Source organism: Myotis myotis, unplaced genomic scaffold (genome assembly GCF_014108235.1).
Source record: "Myotis myotis isolate mMyoMyo1 unplaced genomic scaffold, mMyoMyo1.p scaffold_m19_p_22, whole genome shotgun sequence".
In the NCBI taxonomy this organism is placed as follows: Eukaryota; Metazoa; Chordata; class Mammalia; order Chiroptera; family Vespertilionidae; genus Myotis; species Myotis myotis.
The window spans coordinates 5,533,051-5,552,738 of record NW_023416327.1 but is presented as its reverse complement, the minus strand read 5'-3'; positions in this window follow the sequence as shown (position 1 = coordinate 5,552,738).

The following is a 19,688-nucleotide window of genomic DNA, read 5'->3' as shown; positions in this document are numbered from 1 at the left end:
ATTAAATGCCATGGAATTAAAAATGCTTTCATATTTTTAAATTCATATTTCTGTTTGAGAAAAGGAAAATATATAGTGTCCAAGTAACTTAGCAAGGCTGAGTGAATACAGCAAATGTCTGGGTAAAGATCATTCATTATCTTTATACTAGAGGCCCGTTGAACGAAGAGATTCGTGCAATAGGCCTTCCCTTCCCCTGGCTGCCAGCATCGGTTTTCCTCCAGCACCCGGGACCCAGGCCTGTGCTCCAGACGGAGCCTTCAGTCTTCGTGGCTCCAGATGAAGCCTACGGTCTTTGCGGCTCCTGACGGAGCCTTCAGTCTTCACTCCACCGCTTAACTGCCATCTTTGTTGGGTTAATTTGCATACTCTCCTGATTTGCTGGTGAGTGTAGCAGAGGGACAGTTAATTTACATGTTTGTCTATTATTAGGTAAGACTAGAGGCCCAGTGCACGAATTTGTGCACAGTTGGGGTCCAGCCGGCCCACCATGATTGGGGCCAGGCTGGCTGGAGGGAGGGGATGCTGGAGGTTGGCCAGCTGTCCCCACCCCAGTTTAGCTGGGGGGGGTTGATCGGGGGCAGGGCTGGCCAAGGAGAGGGGCCATGGGAGGTTGGCCAACCAGCCCTGCCCCCAATTGGGGTGGAGGGGCCAATTGGGGGCCAGGCAGCCGGGAGGAGAGGCCACGGCAGGTTGGCCAGCTGGCCCCGCCTCCTATTGGGCCAGTTGGCCGGCCGCAGTGCAAGTCATAGTGACTGGTCATTCCAGTCATTCTGGTTGTTCCGGTCACCTGCCTTTTATATATATAGATTTTATCTTTAATATGAAAATTCTGACCATTAATATATTTGGGAACATGATGATAAACTGTAATTTTAATTTTTTATACTGATATTTGAAACTAAAGTATTAAATTAAAATTTTTAGATTGGATAGGAATGGAAGATTGCAGTGTTCATAATTACAGTTTTAAAAGATTTCCTTTAATTTAAATATGAAAACCTATGTCAGTGATATGTACAACAGAACCAAAATAGAAAACAAGATACAGGATTTAAAAAAAATATTAGTATGTTTTTATTTATTTCAGAGAGGAAGGAAGAGGAAGAGAGAGAGATAGAAACATCAATGCTGAGAGAGAATCATTGATCAGATGCCTCCTGCACACCCCCCACTGGGGATCGAGACCGAAACCCAGCATGTGCCCTGACCTGCGTCAAACCGTGACCTTATGGCTCATAGGTCTATGCCCAACCACTGAGCCATGCCACGCCAGCTGGGCCCGGATGTTATCAGGTCGGAAAATGCACCAAGTATGTGTACCAAAATCCCTGTGGCTCATCTCTCATCTCTAACCCTTAATCACTGCCAGAGCACATTCTGTTGAGTCTAATTTCCATCTCAAGTAAAAGAGTATTCTGAAAGAATAAATTATTGATCGAGAGGTTTCCTACTCAAGTTTGGTCTAGAAATTGAATAATATATTCTGGTATCATTTTATTCTTACTTTTTCCAAATCAGGATTATTTCTGGATCTTACTCAGCCACAGATAGTCAACCATCTGCTGCCCTCGCCTTGGTTGTGCAGACCATGCCCAGACACTTGATTTGATGAACGTAAGTCCATGTGAAACTCCTAGACTGTGTATTACTATAGACACATTTATTGGGATAGAATTTTTATGGTCTCATGATATCCTGAGAAGCTAACCATAAACTAACAAGAGAGTAACACTATTAATAATGAGGATCCCAGCAGTTATTTTCAAAAGTTTTTGACCTGAGAATGAAATATTTAAGATGAGTTTGAGATAATAAACATATACCCTTAATCTGCTAAAATACCTGAAAAGAAATGTATTAACCTGATATTATCATTTGAGAAACATAAGCTGCGTAAAGAACTTTGTAAAGTCTGAGAGCTTTTAAATATGACTGCCTTTGTATTATGCTATAAACTACTCATTCTCATCCCCCTTTTGAATGCTTTAAACTGTTGTTGATATCCTGCCATCATCCTGGGGCAGTTTGATGTTTTAAAAATAGTTTTAGAGAGAAAATCTTTAAATGTATTTTACTTAATTCAGGTCACTTGTTTTGAAAGGTTTTTAAAGACTAAACTTTTGTTATTTTTTTCAGTAGTATTTTTCACAAACATTGTCCACATCAGCTGAATGTGTTATCACAGAAGTATCACACGGTATTGCAACCTTAATGAAAGTGACTTAATTAACCTGTCAGCCTTCATCAACTGCAGAGTGACTAGATAAGTCCCACTTGATAGGCTGTTCTTGTTGTTGCTTTCTTTTCATTTTGCTTGTGCTGGTCCCGGCTGCCTGAATGACACTCCTCTCTACAGAGCCCTTTATCGACCTATCACCAAAGAACCCACTGCCAGCACCTTTCCTCTTGTAAAAGGACTGCTTCCTGGAGGGTGTACCCATGCGCACGCCCTCACCTAATAACAGGGATTTGCGAGATTTGTGCAGCGACATATTACTTTAAACCATATGAAATCGTCAGTATTTGTTTTGACTTAAAAGATATATAATTTGGGGTCTGTATAAGTACTTATTTATCTTCAGTTTTGTTTTTGATTGAGCAAGAGGAAAAGCTTCTTGCTCTGATCTGCCTGTGGTCCAAGCAGCCACCTATCGCCTGGAGTCTGGCCAACCAGAGAAGCATCAGCATTTCCGGTTGCTGGTCGGCAGGGCTTGGAAGGGTCTTAGCTGGACACTTGAGATATTGACAAAATAATAAAATTAGAGTCTGAACACACTGCATGGGTTTTTTTCCTTAATTTAAAGACATGTAAATTATTCATGAATCTCCCACTCTTCCTGAAAAACTTTGCTTCCACATGTCTAACTCCAGCACTTGTTTATTTGCAATGTACTAGTATGTTGCCCCTGTTTCCTCCCTTAAATTTCTACATACATGTGCTCATACACACACATACACACATGCACACACATGTTTCATGAAATAGATAATGAGAAAAATGTGTTTCATGACCTCACAGGTCAATATTGAAAAGGACTTCCGAAGCTAATAACACTACCGAACGTAACGAGCACTGGGAGAGAAGCAGTAGAAACCGGAGGAGAGGGGAGACCCCGGGAGCACCCTGTCTGTCCTAATGGCACACTGGAACCTGGCGAGACTCCGGGGGCCTCGTAAGGACTTTCCTAGGCCTTTCTTCACCTCTCTTAGTAGCGCTCCTAAGCCAAGTCTATTGAAATACCACATATGTTAGCTTTCTATGACTGCTGTAAAAATTTACCACAAACCTAGCAGCTTAAAACAGCTCAAGGCTATTCTCTTGCAGGTCTACGGGTTAGAAGTCTAAAATGTTCTCACTGGGCTGATATGGAGGACTTGGCAGACCTGTGTTCCCTCTGGAAGATTTAGAGGAGAATCCATTCTCCGGCTTTTCCAGCTTTCCCACATCCCTTGGCCTGTGGCCCCTTTCTCTGCGTCAAAACCTTCAGTTCAGCGTCTTCAGGTCATTCTTTGTGGACTCCCAGGTCTTCCTTGCATGTGCCCTGATGCATGTCCTTGTGATTATCTGGGCCCACCTGGATAGCCCGGGCTAACCTCCTCAATTGTAATTCCATCTGCAGCCTTCATTTTCCTTAATCATGTGACCTAATACAGGCACAGGTTCTGGGTACGAGGATGTGAACAAGTTTGGGGCTAGTATTCTGCCTACCAGACAGATGTAGGTCAGCCCACACAGTGGCTTGAAACTGGGACATGAGTATTTATGTGCTCTGCGCAGGGGTTCCGTAAAACCTGCTCAAATCTTCCAGTGGTTGCCAATTTCTCTCTGACATCATAACAAATTGTTAAAATGGCCTCCAAAGCTCTCAGGATTTGTTCCTCAATTAATGTTTAGCTCCTAGCACTCTGCCCTTTACCTCTCTTCCAGCCACACTGTACTCTCAGCACGCCACACCCTGTGCCGCAAGGCCTTTGCTGTCGCTGCTCCCTGTGTCCCAACCACACTTTACTCAGGCAGACATGTATTTAATCTGGTGCCCGCAGTGCACTTTACTCAGAGTGATCTTATTTAGTCCTGTGCCTGAGTCACACTTTACTCTGAGTCGTATTATTTAATCTGGTACCTGAACCTCACTTTACGCAGGCAGAAATCTGAATTAATCCTTAACCTCGGAACTGATGTCTCTGAGACCTTCTTTGCTAACCACAGGGCCCTGCCCTCATTGTTTCCTGTTTTATTTTCTCCCATAACACTCACCAGAAACTCTCATTTGCCTCGTTGACCTTTAAGACCTGTCTCAGCCGCTACAATGCTCACTCCAGGAGGGCAGAAATGGCTGTGTCTTCCTCCAATGCTTTGAGCAGCAGATGCTCATTGAACATTTCCTAACTCCTGTGCTGTGCCTCCCAGTTATCTTTTGGGACGTTTTAGTCCAATGCATATATTTGGTACTCTCCATAACTCCTGCATATTAAAACTTATATCTAATGACTCATGAGCTATCTATAACAGTGCCCAAAATTCAACATTCAGCCATTTCATTCAGCAAGTATTTACTGAGAACGACTATGTCAGGCACTATATTTTACATGCCCTGCCTTAGTTAACCATGGAAGTTGTACTTTAAGTATCACTTTGAGAAATGTTTGTGTGTGTGTGTGTGTGTGTGTGTGTGTGTGTGTGTGAGTGTGTATGAGAGATAGACAGACATGTAGATAGGGAGGCAGAAAGACAGACAGGGACAGAAAGACTGTACGAGTGTTTGGGGCTCTATGAAAAGATTGTGTGTGCGTGTGTGTTTTCACAGTGCAGCTTGCCCAAGCTATGAAAGACACTGCCATAAGGGCGGGGCAGGCAGGGGCAGTGTAAAATGGTGTAGAGAGGAAATAATGTGAGGACCTTAAAATGAATAGAGTTTCCACAGGAAAGGTAGTAGTGAATGAAACAGATTATCAACTTGTAAATTGAGCAATCTTATCTACCATAGCAAGAGCATTTCTAGTGTAAATGCAATACCCTGCTTTGTTAGTAACTAATAGCATTAGGGCCATAACTTCGATGAGAAAACTGTGATCACAGAACCATCAGAAATATCTTTGGGGGTGTAAAATAACGCATCTTTTATTTCAAATGTTTTTATGTATCATAACTGCACAGTGAAACACGTATTCTCTTAGCATTCAATGTTCAAAACCAGAAGCCAGTTGGAAAACCTGCTGCAGACTTTATTTTTTATATTTCCCGCTTGAGTGCACCACAATGGACAGAGCGGAGCCAGCAGCACGACATGCTATTTATCAGCCATCAGATTATCATAACTACAAGAAGGGAGATATTTTGGTATTTAAAAGAGCTTATTAGGCCTTTGAATAATATTTATAAGCAAATATTTGCATTTAAAAATATATAATTATATGAAGCGTAATCAAAGAAATTAGTTTTAGGTTATAAATTAATGGTTATTTATAGTTGCCCTAAAATTGGTAGAGATTTTAGATATCAAAAAAGTGTTTGTTTACATATGAGTCATATGCACTCCCTTGGGGGCTCGGAGATATTCCAGGCTTCTGCAGATGTCTCAGGAGCAATTTACATGGAGTGTGGAGAGCTGGTGATCTATATCTATGAACTATAGGAAAGGGGAATCTACTTTTGCCTTAAAAATGAATCAGTGCACAATAGCACCAAAGAGAGGAGGGCATATTCTATATTCACATGTGATAGCCCAGCATGAATATGCAAAATGGATGACTTACAGGGTCTTTCTACCATGATCATATTTTTGCTTTTCTAGGCACACAGTTAGATTCATGTGAATTTGCTTCTTTAGCTTAGCAATATGCATTTAAGGGTGATCTATGTCTTTCTATGCCTTGATATGCCATTTATTTTTATTGCTAAATAGTATTCTCTCGTATGGATATACCATAGTTTGCTTATCCATTCTTCAATTGAAAGACATCGTCATTGCTTCCTCTTCCTGACATTTCTGGATAAGGCTACTGTAAACATGCATGTGCAGGTGTGTGTGCAGACGTGTTTTAAGCCATTTGAGTGAATATTGAGGTGTATGTAATTACTGGATTGTATGGTAAGAGTATATTTAGCTTTGTAAGAAACTGCTAAACTGTCTTTCAAAAGGTCTGTGCCATTTTGCATTCCCATCAGCAATAAATAAAAGTTGCTTTTGCTCCACCTGCTTCCCAGCATTTGGCATCATAGCTGCTTTAGGATTTAGCTTTGTAATAGTAATCACTGTGCAGTGGTATCTCATTATTATTGTTTTTTCAGTTTTCTAATGACATGATTTTGAGCATCTTTTCATATACATATTTGCCATCTGTATATACTTGGTGAGGTGTCCAATTATTTTTCATGTTTAAATTGGGTTGCTTTCTTATTGTTCTGTTTTTAGAGTTCTATGTATATTTAGGATATAGGCCCTTTATTAAATACTAGAGGCCCAGTGCACGAATTCATGCATGGATGGGGTCTCTTGGCCTGGTCGGCGATTGGGGCCAATCAGGGCTGGTTGGGGCTGACTGGCAGGAGGGGAGGGACTAAGGGAGGTTGGCTGGTGAGGGAGGTTGACTGTGGAAGTGCACTGACCACCAGGAGGCAGTTCCTGTGTTGAGAATCTGCCCCCTGGTGATGAGTATGCATCATAGGGACTGGTTGACCAGTCCTAATGGTTGCTTAGGCTTTTATATATATACTAGAGGCCCGGTGCACAAATTCGTGCATGGGTGGGGGGCGATCGGGGCCATCTCACTCACTCCCGATCGGGGCCATCTCACTCACTCCCGATCGGGGCCATCTCACTCACTTCGGGGCCAGCCGGCTGGCGGGAGGGACCATGGGAGGTTGACTGTGGGAGCACACTGACCACCAGGGGGCAGCTCCTGAATTGAGCATCTTCCCCCTGGTGGTCAGTGTGCATCATAGCCACCAGCTGGTCATCCAATCGTAAAGGTCACTTAAGCTTTTATATATATATAGATAGATGTGTTTTGTAAATATCTTTTCCCATGAAGTGGCGTGGCTTTTTATTCCCCTGTGAGTTGCTTTTGCAGCACAGAATGTTCTAATTATTAAAAAGTCCAATTTATGATTTTTTCCTTTCATGGTTATGTGTTTTGCATTGTATTTAAGAAGTCATTCTTATATCCAAGGATACCTAGATTTTTTATTATGCTAGCTTCTAGAAATTGTATTATTTTTCATTAAACATTTAGGCTTATAATCTATTTTAAATTAGTCTTTTGCTAAAACGTGTAAGTCCTGTGTCTAAATTGAGTGTTGTGTTTGCCCAATTGTTCCAGCACTATTAATTGAAAAGAATATTCTTCATTCAAATGTGCTTTTGCTCCTTTGTCAAAGATTAGGTTACTGTAATTGTATGAATCTACTTCTGGGGTCTCTATTCTGTTCCATTGGTCTATTTGTATATATATTTTTGCCAGTACTGCCCTATCATGATTATTACAGTGTTACAGTAGTACTTACATTTGGATAGTGTCAGTCCTTAGACTTTGTTCTTCTTCAACATTGTGTTTGAGATTTTGATTGCTTTTACTTTGCATATAAACTTTAGAATTAGTTTATTAATTTGTTAATCTGCACAAAATAACTTGCTTCAATTTTGACTGGGATTGTGTTGAAGTTGTAGATGCAGTTGGGGAGAACTGGCAGCTTAACAGTACCAAATTTTCTATTTTGGGGGGTTGCTATGTAAATGACGTTTATTTAATTTCAAATTCCAATTGTTCATTGCTGGTATACAAAAAGGCAATGGACTTTTTTATGTCAGATTTATATATTGCCAAGACTCAGTGTTTCCTACATAAACAATCATGCCATCTGTGAACAAAGACAGTTTTATTTCTTCATGTCCAATTTGTGTACCTGTTATTTCCTTTTCTTGTCTTATTGCATTAGCTAAGACTTCCATCATGATGTTTAATAGGAGTGGTGAGAGAGGAAACCAGGGACTTATTTTGGACATGAGGAAAAAAGTATTCATTTTTCACTATTAAATATGACAATTGTTGTAGATTTATTTATCTATTTTTTAAATCAAGCTGAGGAGGAACCAGTTTTTGATTTCTTTGAAATCTATTGATTTCCTGTTTTCAATTTTATTGATTTCTGCCCTTTCACTATTTGTTTTATCCTGCTTGTTTTAGATTTAATTTGCTAATATTCTTCAAGTTTTCTAAAGTTGTAAATTATATTATTGATTTTTATATCATCTTTTTCCTAATATTCATATTTGATGCTATAAATTTCCCTCTAACACTATGTTTATAGCATCCCAGAATTTTGATGACATGTATATTTATTTTTATCAAGTCCACAGTATAATTTATCTTGATAATTCTTTTTGTTTGTTTTGTTGTTGTTTGTTCGTTGTTTTTAGTCACAGGTCATTTAGAATGTTGCTGTGTAATCTCCAATTATTTGGAGATTTTCCAGCTGTCTTTCTGTTATTGATTTCTAGTTTAATTCCAACTAGGTCCAAGATCACATGTTGAATAATTTTTATTTTTTAAATAATTTGCCATGGTCAGTGTGGCTCAGTTGGTTGGAATGTAATGTCTCTTGCACTGAAAGGTTGAAGGTTCAATTCCAGGTCAAGGCACATACCTAGCTTTTGGGTTCAATTCCTGGTTGGGGCATGTATAAGACACAACTAATATCTCTCTCTCTGTCTCTCTCTCTCTCCCCACCTCCACTCTTCCTTCCTCTCTCTCTCAAATTAGTAAAAAACATATCCTAGTGTGAATATTAAAAAAATGTTTTGAGGCATGTTTTATGGCAGAATATAGTATAGGCTGCGAACAGTCCATGTGAGCTTGCGAAGGGTGCTTATTCTACTGCTCTCGAATGAAGTGTCCTACAGGTGTCACCTAGGGTCGCTGATGAATGTGCTGTTCAGTGGAACCACATCCTTCCTGATTCTCTGCCTGCTGGGCCTGCTGATTCCCAATGCAGGCTCCCAGGACAATGGTGGGTTTTCTAGTCCTTCCATCCCAGCAGCTTAGCCTACATGTTTTGATACTTTCTTGTTGGGTTGTGCACATTAAGAATTGTTATGCCTTCTTGGGTTTTTGCCACTTTTACAACATGAAAGCCCCTCTTTATCCCCAATCATCTTTCTTGCTCTGAAGTTGGCTTCGTCTGAAATTAATACAGCTTTTCCAGCTTCATTTTTATTACTGTTGGTGCTAATATGATACATTTTCTCCATTTCTTATCATTAGTCTGTCTCTAAAAAGTCATTCTATAGAGTTTCTGTTCGAAACTGTGAAAAGCCAATTTTTTTTTTTTTTTTTTTTTTTTTGTAGAGAACATATAATTGGGTCTTATTTTTAAAAATACATTCTGACAACCTCTGTTTTTATTTTTTTATTTTTTATTTTTAAAAATTTCTTTATTGATTAAGGTATTACATATGTGTCCTCATTCCCCCATTACCCCCCCCAACCCCCCCCCCCCCACTCATGCCCTCACCCCCCCCTGTTGTCTGTATTCATCGGTTAGGCACGCATACAAGTCCTTTGGTTGATCTCTCCCACTTTCCCCCACCCTCCCCTACCTTCCCTCTGAGGTTTGACAGTCTGATCGATGCTTTTTTGTCTCTGGATCTGTTTTTGTTCACCAGGTAATCGGCATATTTAGACCCTTCAAATTTAAAGTGATTATTGACATAGTTGAATTAGTATCTACCACTTTCTGTTTTATTTTATTGAATTTATTTTGGTGACATTGGTTTGTAAAACCATACAGGTTTCAAGTGTACAACTCCGTAAAACATCACCTGTACACTGCATCTTGCTTCCATTGTCCCAAGTAAAGTCTTTTTTCATTCTCATTCCCCCTCACCTTTGCCAGCCTCCATCTACTTCCCACCTCCCCCATCTCTCCCTCTGGCTGTCACCATAATGCGGTCTGTGTTTATATAATGTTTTCTGCGTGATCCCCTCTCTTTCACTCAACTGGCTCCCTGACCCCTGCCCTCTGACAGCTGTCAGTCTGCTCCATGCACCCACGCCTCTGGTTCTATTATGTTCGTCAGTTTCTTTTGTTCATTACATTCCACATGTAAGTGAGATCCTGTGGTGTTTGTCTCTCTCTAACTGGCTTACTTCACTTAGCGTAATACTCTCCAGGTCCATCCATGCTGTCGCAAAGGGTATGACTTCCTTTTGTAACTTCCTATGGCCGGGCAGTGTTCCCTGTGTAGATGCACCCTGGCTTTTTTAGCCACTTTATCTACTGCCCTTGGTCTTTGTTTCTTTTATTAACTTTTTAGCCCACTCTTTTGACTTCTCTGGTTTTTTTTAAATTATTTTATAAGATTTATTTTCCTTTCATTTTTTGTAATATAAATTATAACACTTTTAAAACATTTTTAGTGGTTGCCCAAGAATTTGCAATATACATTTATACTTAGTGTATGTCTACTTTCAAATAACACCATACTGCTTCACTGGCGTTGCAGGTAATTTATAATGGAGTATTACCCATGCCTCCTACCCATTATTTTTTTTTAATTTTTTAAAAAATATTTTATTTTGTTGTTGATAGTATTACAGATGTCTCCCACTTCCACCCCCTATACCTCCCTCCACCCAGTCCTCCCCACCAAGGTATTCACCACCCTATTGCCCATGTCCATGGGCTATGCATATCTATATATATATATATAAAAGCTTAAGTGACCATTATGACTGGCCAGTAGCTATGATGTGCACTGACCACCAGGTGGGCAGATGCTCAATGCATGAACTGACCCTGGTGGTCAGTGTGCTCTCACAGCCAACCTCCCACAGCCCCTTCCCCCAGCCGGCCAGCCAACATCCTGCAGTCCCTCCCCCCGGCCAGCCAACCTCCTGTGGACCTTCCCCCTGGCTGGCTGGCCAACCCAGTTTGGGACTAGGAAAGACAGCCCCGATCGCCAGCCAGGCCAAGGGACCCCACCCATGCATGAATTCGTGCACCAGGCCTCTAGTAAGTATATAAGATCTTTGGTTTCTCTCTCCTCATCCTCTGACCCCCAATGGAGGTATGCCAGTCTGTTCCATGCCTCCCTGCTTCAGGTATTATTTTTTTGGTCAGTTAGTTTTGTTCATTAGATTCCACAAATAAGTGAGATCACGTGATATTTGTCTTTCTCAGATTGGCTTATTTCACGTAGCATAATGGTATCCAGATCCATTCTTTGTAATATTCTTGTCATTTAACTTATCCACAAACTTCATACCAAGTACATTGTTGCCATTGTTATTTTAACCACACTGTTATCTTCTAGATCATTACAAATAAGAAAAATAGATTTTATTTTACAATTATTATTTCTCAAACACTTTTCTTTATGAGTTTCTAAGTTTCTTTCTTTCTTTCTTTCTTTCTTTCTTTCTTTCTTTCTTTCTTTCTTTCTTTCTTTCTTTCTTTCTTTCTTTCTTCTTTCTTTCTTTCTTTCTTTCTTCTTCTTTCTTTCTTTCTTTCTTTCTTTCTTTCTTTCTTTCTTTCTTTCTTTCTTTCTTTCTTTCTTTCTTTCTTTCTTTCATATTCTCACCTGAAGATATTTTTCATTGATCTTTTAGGGAGAGAGGAAGAGAGAGGGAAAGATGGGGAGAAAAATCAATGTGAGAGAAACACATCGACTGGTTGCCTCCTGCACACTCCCTGACCAGGGCCTGGGCAGGGGAAAAGCCTGCAACCAAGGTACATGCCCTTGACCACAATGTAACTTGGGACCCTTTGGTCTATAGGCTGGTGCTCTATCCACTGAGCCAAACTGGCTAGGGCTGTAGAATGTCTTTTAATAATCATTGCAAAGTAGGTATACTGTTGACAAATACATACAATTTTTATGTATCTAAGAAATCTTTATTTCTCTTCACCTGTGAAGGATAGTTTTGCTGGATACAGAATTTTGGTTTGATGGTTTTTACCTCCCAATATATTTAATACTTTACTCCAATATTCCTGCTTGAATGGTATCTGAAGACAGTGTGTTGTAATTCTTATCTTTGTTTCTTTGTAGGTGAGAATATTTTTCTCCCTTTTTCCTTTCAATATTTTCTCTTTGTCTGTTTTTATTTTAAAATTTTTATTTCAAATATGATATCCCTAAGGTATATATATTTTGATATTTATCCAGTTGATATTCTTGCATTTTCCTGTATCTGTGATTTAGTGTCTGTCATTAAGTGTGGAAAATTCTCAGCCTTTATTACTTTATTACTTCAAATAGTTTCTGCTTTTCTTTCTCTCTCTCTGTCTCTTTTATTTATTCACTAGAGGTCCGGTGCACAAAAATTTGTGCACTTGGGAGGGGAGTCCCTCAACCCGGCCTGTGCCCTCTCACAGTCTGGGACCCCTGGGGGGATGACCACCTGCTGGCTTAGGCCTGCTCCCCTGGTAATTGGGCCTAAACTGGCAGTCAGACATTCCTCTGCCAGCCCAGGAGCCCTTGAGGGATGTCCACTTGCCAGTGGGGAACAGGCCTAAGCTGCAGTTGGACATCCTTAGCGCTGCTGAGGAGGTGGGAGAGGCTCCCACCACCACCGCTGTATTGGCAGCCGTCAGCCTGGCTTATGGCTGAGCAGAGCTCTCCCACGTGGGAGTGCACTGACCACCAGGGGACAGCTCCTGCATTGAGCGTCTGCCCCTTGATGGTCAGTGTATGTCATAGTGACCAGTCATTTTCAGTTGTTCTGCTGTTAGGGTCAATTTGCATATTACACTTTTATTATATAGGATAGAGGCCTGGTGCATGGGTGGGGGCCGGCTGGTTTGCCCTGAAGGGTGTCCCGGATCAGGGTGGGGGTCCCACTGGGGTGCCTGGATGTGGGGCTGAGGCCCATTTTCAGACTGGCCACACCCCCTTCAGGGTTGGGGGTCTCTGCTGCAGTGCCTGGCCAGCGTGGGAGAGTGGCTGATGGCTGTTTGCAGGCTGGCCACAGAGCCTTCAGGGTGGGGGGTCCTGCTGGGGTGCCTGGCCAGTCTGGGTGAGGGGCTAATGGCGGTTTGCAGACTGGCCACACCCCCTTCAGGGTGGAGGTGCCCACTGGGGTGCCTGGCCAGCCTGTGTTAGGGGCTGAGGGCCGTTTTCAGGCTGGACACACCCCCTTCAGGGTGGGGGGGTCCTTCTGGGGTGCCTGGCTAATCTGGGTGAGGGGCTGATGGCTGTTTGCAGGCTGGCCACAGCTCCCAGTCACCCAAACTCTCAGTGGAGGCTGGCTGGAAGCAGGTATCTTGGATTTATTTATTTTTTATAATTGAAACTTTGTTGCCTTGAGTGGAGGCCACAGCTGGCCAGGGTAGGCGGGAAGCTTGGCTTCCTCCATCGCTGGAGCAACCAAGCCTCCTGCTTGCTCCAGCTCCATGGCTACCAGCTGCCATCTTGGTTGGTTTAATTTGCATATAGTCACTCTGATTGGCTGGTGGGCATGGCTTGGAGTGTAGCGGAGGTGTGGTCAATTTGCATGTTTCTCTTTTATTAGATTAGATTTACTTTTTGGTAATACTATTATACATAACTTCTGCAGTTGTCCCACAGCTCTTAGTTATTCTGTTTCTTCTTTTTTTTTATATATTTTATTGATTTTTCACAGAGAGGAAGGGAGAGAGATAGAGAGAGTTAGAAACATCGATGAGAGAGAAACATCGATCAGCTGCCTCTTGCACATCCTGTGCCCGCAACCCAGTACATGCCCTTGACCGGAATCGAACCCGGGACCTCTCAGTCCACAGGCTGACGCTCTATCCACTGAGCCAAACCGGTTTCGGCTCTTAGTTATTCTGTTTCTTCTTAATTTTTTCCCCCTTTGCTTTTCTATTTGGAAACTTTGTATTGATATATCTTTCAGATCACTGATTTCCCCCCTCAATTATGTCTATTTTTCTACTGAGCCCATCAAAGACATTCTTTATTTCTGTTATTGGTATATGTTTTTAGAATTTAACTTCAATTTTTTTTCTGAAGATTTTTTATTTCCTGTATATATTATCCATATTTATTTTCATGTTAGAGACTTTTCCATTAGAACCCTAAGATTATTAATCACAGTTGTTTCAAATTGCTGGTATCAAATTCCAGCATCCATATCTGAATAAGTTCCAATGTTGCTTTGTGTCTTCAAACTGTATTATTTCGCCTATTAGCATGACTTGCAATTTTTTGTTGTTGTTGTTGAAAGTTGGGTAAAAAGATTGGAGGTAAACAGGCCTTAAGTGTGAGGTTTTATGTATCTAGCTAAAAGTTAACCTGTGTTTACTGTTTACTGTGCCTCTAGGTATGGGAGCTTAAAATTTCTTCTGGTGTTCTTATTTTTGCTTTTCTTGTTTTCTAAGTGTTTCCCTAAAGAATTCTTAAGTAAGACCTGAGATGTCCAGTGCCTTCAGCTCCAATCCGATTGTTATGCAGGAGCCCTACTGATGTGGTGGTGAGGTGTGGGGGAGGGGAAGCAGTCAGTGGCCCTGTGGTGAGGGCTCAGTCTCAGGGAGCTACCCCTTTAATTGTGAGCTTCAAAGTGCACCTCAGTTTTCCTCATCCTCAGTGAAACAGGAAGCCTGGAGAGGGTAGGAGTTAGGTGTTTCCCTTTTCCCAGGCTGATTAGGCTCTGGTATGACCCATGTCTGTTAGCTCAGGTGATACTATCCAGGCCTTTGTTAAGGAGAACAGAAGGCTCTGGGCATATTTCAAACTGGTTACTATTCTCCTCTGGCACCAAGTGCCAGGGAATTTTTCTCTGATGTTCACTCAAAGAAAATGATGGGGCTCCTGGAGGTAAGTCTTATGAAAGTGTGGGATCACTTTTAAGTTTGCCTCCCGAGCCATTTTTATTTCTCAAGCTAGTCTGCACTGAGTTTTCAATAATTAGCCAATTGCCCCAGCAGGGTTTCTAGGAGTTGCTAGCTCCAACACAGTTTTTGGCTTCAGCTCCTTGCAAACTGTGACTCTTTTTATTCCCCTCGGTCTCTCCAGTCTTCAGGGCGGTCGGTTGCCCTGTGAGCTCTGTTTCCCAATAGATCAGAGACCTAAGATTAGTTTGTCCTGCCTTTTTATTGTTGAAATGATGGCAGGGATGCCTTTCAAAATTTTAAAGATCAGACTGGAAATTTGTAGTACTTTTACTTCTATTTTTTAATATGTATACATTAATGAAACATCCTATATAATAAAAGGCTAATATGCAAATTGTCCCCTCGGGATTTTGACCAACCATGAATTCGACTGCTCACTATTATATGTGCTGACCACCAGGGGGTGGCATGGAACAAAGGAAGGCCCCGCCGGTAGCCAGCAGCCAGCAGCAGGGGGAAGGAAGGCCCTGATTGCCAGCCAGGTCTACGGACCCTATCTGTGCTTAGATTTTGTGCAGCGGGCCTTTAGTCATATTATAAATCCACAAACACAATCTCCATGAAAACATATAAGTCCATTTTATAGTCATATGTATTATAGCAAAGTGATAAGGAGATATGAGGAAATTATTTTGAAAGTTCAAGTTAGCCTATCCTAAATATGTTAGTGTATATGTAGAACAAACTATGTATCACAAGGACCTCAGAAGAAGAAAGTATTACCTTTATGTGGCTCCTTCATTTATATAAAAATAATAAAGAGACTCTAAATAGTACACAGTTTACACAATCACTGCCACATATATATGAAGGATCCAAGAACACCTTTATTGCTCTGACTTGACAGTTTCCTTACACAGATCTCTCTTCCGGGTCAGTCTGAGCATTGTCTGGAGTGAAAGAGAAGTGAACGAGGAGAGAGCCAGTAGTCCAGGACACTGGCAACTTTCTTGCGGTGATCATTTATTTTCTATCTAATTAGCATTGGGGTGGAAGATGCTTCCCGGGTACTGTGGACTTATATGTAAAATGTTTCTAGGTGGTCAAATCTGCTGCTCCAGAAAGTCTGGGAGGGAAGAAAGCAGATCTCCTGACACAGCAGATCCAAGGAAGTGATAAAAGGGGAGACTTGCCCAATCGCATATTAAGTATCTTTTTGGATGACCTTTTAAATCTCTATTGAAGTGAACTTTAAAGCTGGAGAGTACGTGACTTATACAAAAAATACCCATGTTGTGTATAATAATGCTCTTTCGTACACACCTAAATGCTTAAATATTTTATTTTTTACGGCTTTTCGCTCCTGATTGAGGAAACAGAAGAATTCATAATAGTAAATAAGAGTGACATACATTTTTTTCTGTAACAGGGTATATATGTTTCTAATTACAAAATGAGTGTGTAACTCATAAAAAGTATGAAACTGAGTCTAAGTTTTACTTTTGTACAATTAATAAAAATAATCTGAATAAAAATAAATTCCAACAGGGAGACAAATAGGGTTAACCTGAAGTCCAGATAAATGGCTAGATAAATGCAGTTGAAAATTGCACAACTGCATCCTTGATTGTGTATGTTTTTATAAAGTGTAAGCCATAAGTCAAATATAAATATTTATTATTATTTTGCAAAATGGTCATGTCTAGTACACTGTATAAAGCCAAAGTAACTATGATTAATGTATAATCATAATCCAGTGTGATTATGGTTTCCTGCTACCATTTACATATTGGCTTAAATTTATTAGAAAGCAACCACCTCTTACTTTTATTAGATTGAATAAATCATAATTTTAAATGCTAATAATCAATGTGAGTTTAACAAGACTCATATTGTTAAACTGTATGTATATGCTTATGATACCGTTGTAATTAGCTAGTTATTAATAACTAGGGGCACCAATTCATGCACTCTGAAAGGAACTGTGGGCCGCGAGGCTGTGGTGGGCACAGGGGCGGGTCTTGGACCATCCTCTGCACCCCTGCCAGGCCCCTCCCACTCCAGTCCCTGGTCCCTGTCTGCTGGCAGTCCTGCTCCCACCACCACTGCTCTCACGCGCTGATGGCATCAGCCCCACTCGCTCCCACTGACAGCACGGAGTGATTGGGGCTGGCACCAGCAGCGGGTGCAAGTGGGGCCAGCGCTGTCAGCAGGTGCGAGTGGTGGCTGCTGCCCTGATTGCGCATCAGGAGCAGGGGAGGTGAAGAAGCCCTCAGGGGAGATCTGGGCTGACAGCCGCCGCTCGCACCCGTTGAAGGCACTGAATGATCGGGACTGGCGCTGGGCACCAGCAGTGGGTGCAAGCATCAGCTCTGGTGCCGGCTGCGAGTGGTAGTGGGGCCAGCACTGGCAGTGGGTGCGAGCAGCAGCTCTGGTGCTGGCAGCGGATACAAGTGGGGCCGTTGCTGGCAGCGGGTGTGAGAGGTGGCTTCTGGCCCTGATTGACTCTCAGGAGCAGGGGGAAGTGGAGAAGCCCTGAGGAGCGATCGGGGCCAGCAGCCACTGCTCGAACCTGCTGACAGTGCCGAGTGATCGGGACCGGCACCAGGCACTGGCAGCAAGTGCGAGTGCTGGGTGGGACTGCGGCATGTGGGAGGGAGCAAATAATTTTCATTAACCACCAGAATCTCACTGTCATCGCCCTGATGACAGTGACCATACCCTGCTTTGGTCTGGTGCCCCATTCACCAGCTCTACCATCCCGCCATGGCCAACGCCCACCATGTTCTGTGCTCTGCTGCCTGCTGCCCACGCCCACCATGTTCCGTTCACACCCCCGGTGGTCAGTGCACATCGTAGCAACTGGTTTTTCAGTTGTTTGGTTGTTCCGCCATTCAGTCTATTTGCATATTAGCCTTTTATTATATAGGAAGGAGGAGGATAGAAAAGGAACAATGGGGGAAGCTAAACATTATAGGCATGTCATTAGGCAAGTTCACCAGGAAGCTACAAATTTGCACTCCCCATGAAATCACCAGTCTATTCGCTGCAAAACACTGGACAAAGGAAGGGTAGACACATGCGCAGGAAAGTTGGGGTGGCATAGGGAAGGTACTTGCCTCTCAGTCACACCTGCAAACAGAAATCATTGGCCAAAATGGGTATAGCCACTGCAAGTGTGCAAAAATTTGGGGATACATGACCTCTTTAACAAAGGAGCTCTCTTGCTGCTCTTAGCACTCTTGGCTGTGACTCTTGAGTTCCTTGCATTTGCCAGTATGGCCCACGGCCCTGCGGACCCCACATCTAATGGACTGGTGGACTGCAGTGAAAGCACCACTGAGCCAGCCCGATGCTGGACTGGGCCCAGCTCAACATGAAAGGGAAACTCTGGACACTGGCCTGATCTCAGCCCCACAGAAGCCCAGCTGCACTTCTTCTATGACTGACTAAGGGGCATGGGACTTTGGAAACCCAGGGGTGTAATTCCATAGGAATACAACTTTCTATGATATTTCATCCTCCCATGTGAGTCTCAGAACGTTCTTTTCCTTGGGATGTCGCAAGAAATCCACTCCCAGCAGAAACCAGGTGAGAAGCGGCCCTCTCCCTCTGATGACATATTCTCTCCTCAATTTCATCAGAATAGTCATTGTATGAAGACTATAGTCTTGTGACTAGGTGGATAATAACTAATAAAATTCATAATAATACTATTTTTATCGAATTTCCTGTTGAAGCACTTCTTATAGCAAGGATGTGGCAATGATAAGAGGGAAAATGTAATGGCATTTTGGGGTGATATGAAGAAACTCTGGTCAGCTTCTTTCTATTCTCATTTCTGCATTAACCCATTAGATGACTTTACAGTAATCATTTTTTTTATACATTTTATTTTATTTTTTACAGAGAGGAAGGGAGAGGGATAGAGAGTCAGAAACATCAATGAGAGGGAAACATTGATCAGCTGCCTCCTGCACACCCCCCACTGGGGATGTGCCCACAACCAAGGTACATGCCCTTGACCAAAATTGAACCTGGGACCTTTCAGTTCACAGGCCGATGCTCTAGCCACTGAGCTAAACCAGTTAGGGCTTCACCAATCATTTTTATTTCTCCTTCTAAATCTGTTTCCTTGTCTTTAAATTTAGTTGAACAAGTCTTTAAATTCCCGTCTGTTCGAAAGGCTGTCTGAATCTACCAGGTTGCTAAGATTTCTGGCCGACTCCCATCTCCATGGCCACCAAGTTAATGTGTGCATTACTCATGTGGGCTTGAAATATATTTTATATTGAGGTTCACCAGAGACTCAGGTTTCATTGCCATCACTTCCTTCCCTGAGTGCTGAACACATATAAAGATCCCAAAAAGTTAGTCTAAATGAGGAAATTAATTTGAAACAAAGTGAATGTGCTGGCAGTGCTATTGTTTAACATTATGGGTAGGTGGAGCTTGTACCCATTCTTGTCCTGCATTCAATGTAGTTTGATTTCATAAGACCCACTAAAAGATGCAAACCTTTATTCCAATCGGCAGCACCACATACCCCTTGCGAGTGTTTCACATAGGTCAGCAGGGCTGTGGCCTACTGGGGCACATGTCTATAGTGTGTTCTACAGTCTCAATGAATAGTAACCCATATTCATTGAACACTGCATCAAGCCAGGTTCTACGTTTCCATGTAGTAACTCACTATAAGCCCTGACAATTGACTATTTCCCCCATTTTATTGAGAAGGAAACACAGAGATAAAGGGTTTAATTTACTTGGCCCAAATTACTCAGCTTGAAAGTAAGAGAGCCAGGCTTTGAACTCATAGTCTGGTTTTGAAGTCCATAATTATAACTATTCCTAGAGGCCCAGCGTG